We start from the raw sequence: 4,315 nt of genomic DNA on the forward strand, positions 1-4,315 counted from the left end.
AAAACTCCAACAAAGTATCGTAAATGTGTAAATGTCTGGCTTCCTATAAAGAAAATATCTTCATGATTTAAGGGACACACCAGTGTGTAAATTATGCTCTACAATATATGCGATGTTCGTTTGTTTCATCAATATAAATTTTTCTGATGATGTTCATCATTCGTATCAACTGCTGTAGGTTACAGTTTAACAACTAGAAAGTAGATAGGTATGTGTGCAATAATATTTTCAACTTAACGTTTAAACATTTTACGCGATATTTGTTTATTTCATTAACATCAATTTTTCTGATGAGGTTCATCACTCTTATTATCTGCTCTAGGTTCCAGTTCAACAACTAGAAGTATGTATATTTATGTACAATGATATTTTCAGCTTATCAGCTCATTCTAAACGAACCCAAGACTTGAATAGTCCTACCTGTCTGGCGAGCCTAAAAAGAGGCCATTGTTCGCGGTTTTATCTGGCGAGCATAACAGAGGCCATTGTTGGCAGTTTTTACTGGGTGGCGCTACATTTCGCGCGCTTTGTGATGACCGTCAATATCTGCGGAATCAGCGAGCACGCGCTCAGTTACCCTGCCATTGGAATTGCTACGGACTGGTAGAGTGAGTTCGGACTGTCGCAGTTCAGGCAAGCAGCTTTGCTGGACCAGTCGCGAGGACCGATTTGTCTAATAAAAGTATTTCTTTTTTTGCGAAGAAGAAAACTCGTAAGAATGTGCTCCAAGTGTCAAAGTGCATCTTTTTAAATTTGTTGTCAACTTTTATTTACGAAACAGTGATCACGAGAAATTATGGTAAGCTTTTGTTAGATATTTTGTACTCTAACCAAATATTTCTTGTTACTCAGTTGAAATAAGTGTAGTTAGTATCTTTTGAATTATTCCTTAATGGCAAAATTCGCTGCCATCTGAGAAGGTTCAGGAAGTCTTTGGCGAATGCCACGAAGAGTGCCTGATTTTCTCATCCGTTACGATGGTGCACTAAAATGTTTCAATAAAAAAGTTAAAGAGTGGCTTAAATGGGCGTCTGATGCGTTTCGGTTGCACATTTTTCTATAAATAAAACATCATTTAATCTTTACTGTATGCTGGACTGAATATGTTGTTTATAAGGATTTGTGAAGCTTACATTTAAGTAAAGCAACGTCATTTATAATATTTTATCTTACTAGGTGATAACAATATTAATACAGAAATTAATGACTAATAAGACTTTATTGACCAAAGCAGAAAAAATTTGCTAGTATTGATTTTTAACTAATATAGAGGTTACAAAAGCATAAATAAAAATTAATTTATGCACAAAACTTTTATTTTATACAAGTGCATCTAACTTTTATAAACTGTGTAAACTTTAAAATATAATTTATAACCAAAACTGATTGTTACAATATAATAGACCGCTTTTAACGACAAATTAGTTCCACAAGTTTAGGACAGCAACAAACAGCAACTGAATAATATTTGTTTAAATGACATATACCGAGATCTGAGATTTGTTAAACTTCAAAGATTAATAGCTTGTCACCACAAGATATAAATACAATAGTGCTATTGACAAATGTTGGATGATTTGGTGTATTATGTATCATTTTATAGCATTCCATACTTAAGATATATATGAGCTTACGATATATTATTTCACACATTATAATTGTTATAATATTTTTATTTCTATTTTATGCCCCTCAGTGGCACAGTGGCATGTCTGCGGACTTACAACGCTAAAATCTGGGTTTCGATAGCCCATTGTGTAGCTTTGTGCTTAATTACAAACAAATAAACAAAATGAAATAAATTCTTTTTTATTTCAGAATGTTTATTTTTTTAATATTCTTAGCTAGTATAGCTTTCTAGTAGAATAGTACGTACATGTAATATTAGCGCATAAAGTAACAATGTTTGAAAAATGACACAGAAGGTCACCGGGTAACGACCGAGTAAAGTACAGTTGAATTAAAACTGTCTAGAATGTAACTTATTATGTGATGTAGTTGTTCATATATATATATCTTCAAACATATTTAGCAGTAGAACTGAACGGCTGTACTCGAGGAGTGCTTTTAAAATGCGTTGTAATTAAATATAAAGGCTCAGCTGTTTAATTCTTGGTAGCAACTCATCGTCATCTTCATTGATTAGCTTTGCTCAGACTAGCCCTAGTTTAAAAGGTTGAGGATATAGGCGTAAGCATCGTCTGCTCCAGTCAAATTCAATTCTTTATCCCCGTGATCCCCCCCTTTTTTGTTATATTTAAGGATCTATTCAACAACTCGATAGTTAATTACGTAACTGAAAATATCCTACAGCGTCATCAATAAATTGCTTAAGCTATGGATGCGATTTTGTTTTAATTTGAACAAAATTACCATCGTCTAAGGAACTTCGAACACTCAAAGCTATCAGTTTCGTTCTACATCGTAACTGATAACCTATTGTCCATAGCTCTTGTAGATAGGTTTATTATGGTTCAGTAAACCGGTCGAAATTTAATATGTCTGTATCGTTTCTTTTTAGAATCAGGAGAACATATCTTACTCATTCTTTTCTTTGATTGTTTCCACAGAATATGTTTTTTAATGAAAGTAATTTATGTTTATCTTAAAATAACCAGTGAACAACAACAAAACTTTTTATATTGATGTATCAATTACTCAATACTTGAAAAATTCTATAGCTCTTCAACGTTCAGTGTGCTTATTTTGAATCAGACGCTTCTGTACATGAAGTCTGGCAATATAATATATCTAGTTAGGAAACACCTACTGTACAAGCCTGCACATAATAATCCCTACTTCTGTTGACCTGTAAAATATCATGTTTCTCAAGCGTTGCAGATCTGAAAACGTCTAATTTATCACTGCAAACATTTTCTGAGTATTAACGCTGTTATTGGTCTTCCATACCGAGTTAATCAGAGAGAAGAATGCCAGTTTATAATGAAATTACGAATCCATTTAGCATAAGTTCCATTTTAGGTGGATTAGGATTCCACAGAATGTAAGCAACCTCGTAGTAGAGTTGTAAAGAATATAAATCACTGCTCATTTTTAATAAATATATATTGCTGAAAATGGATTGAAAAGTTCAGTAAACTATTTCTAACTTTCCTACCAAATTTTTACTTGTATTTTGTTAAAAGAAATATTTCTCGTTTGAAAAAGTTCCCTTATGAAAAATAGAAAAAAAATTTAATAAAAGGAAAAACGTAAATCCTTAGAATAGTGAATCATTTGCTCAAAACCTCAAGATTTTTACTGCTTAGAGAAAGATAAATATAAAAACATTTTTTCATTAATAATATATTTAATTGCAATTCTAAAAATATAATACATCGTTTGAAATGCGTCAATTGTGGTGAATTCTATGTTGGTGAAACAGATCATTTAAGATTAAAGATGAATTTACATGTTAGACTTCCCGAGATAAAAGCCCAAGATATGCCAGCAAACATTTTAATGTGTGTATTTTGAGCAAATTTAAAATTATGAAAAAAACATATTTTCACGTGTTTCCTTCTTGGGTATGTGATATAAAAGATTTTTTTGGAAAACAATATTTCATAATTTTTGACGCCACTTTAAATAGATAGAAGTAAGAGGGTAAAAGTAACAGTAATTGAGTAAGGTTCGTTGGAATTGTTGTTGTTTGTAATTAAGCACAAAGCTACACAAAGGGCTATCTGTGCCACTGGGGGTTAGTTGGAATTGTGCAACCGTAAAAACTGTAAAGAGGAATCACAAAAAGGACAATAAAATGAATATGAAATTAATTTTTGTATTAAGTTGTTAAAGGTTATGGAAATGAACTGCTTTTCTATGACAGTGGGAGCAAATATAATTAAGGCAAAGCTTTATCACAAAAGATATAAAGTATAAAGAAATATGAAATAAATAAAATATATTTGATGAGCTTCAACTAGTTTATTTTTGAGCATATTTTATGTTTGCACATTTCGAAAAACATGTTTCTAATTCAAGTTACTCACTTTATATGTTTTCTTGTTACACTGCATACTATCAAAAAGCACTCGGATTATTAGGTCTTTTTGACGGTAACATATCCCAATATAAGTTTTAAATTTCTTTATTTCCATCAAAGTATTAGCAAGTTCAGTAATAATCACTAACTAGTTTTTGTGACATCGTGATTCACATTAAATTAACAGGACTTGCACTAAGAAAAAATTAAATGACAGTATTATAACGAAAATCCAGTATTTAAAGTAATTATAACATTAAAATGACATGCCTAGGAGAACTGTTTTTTTTTAATTTCGCGCAAAACTACACGAGGGCTATCTGCGCTAGC

General features: G+C 31.5%; 1 protein-coding gene across 8 annotated transcripts in view; it reads left to right on the plus strand.

The window, feature by feature from the left end:
* Nucleotides 1-642: 642 nt before the first annotated feature.
* LOC106474893 (coiled-coil domain-containing protein CG32809-like) overlaps nt 643-4,315 on the plus strand; it is a 386,694-nt gene continuing 383,021 nt past the window's right edge. For all 8 annotated transcript variants that reach the window (XM_022383530.1, XM_022383634.1, XM_022383845.1 and 5 more), the window contains exon 1: nt 643-799. The gene's annotated coding sequence lies outside the window, so the exon portion shown is untranslated. The remainder of the gene's footprint in view (nt 800-4,315) is intronic.

Source organism: Limulus polyphemus, unplaced genomic scaffold (genome assembly GCF_000517525.1).
Source record: "Limulus polyphemus unplaced genomic scaffold, Limulus_polyphemus-2.1.2 Scaffold0, whole genome shotgun sequence".
Lineage (NCBI taxonomy): Eukaryota > Metazoa > Arthropoda > Merostomata > Xiphosura > Limulidae > Limulus > Limulus polyphemus.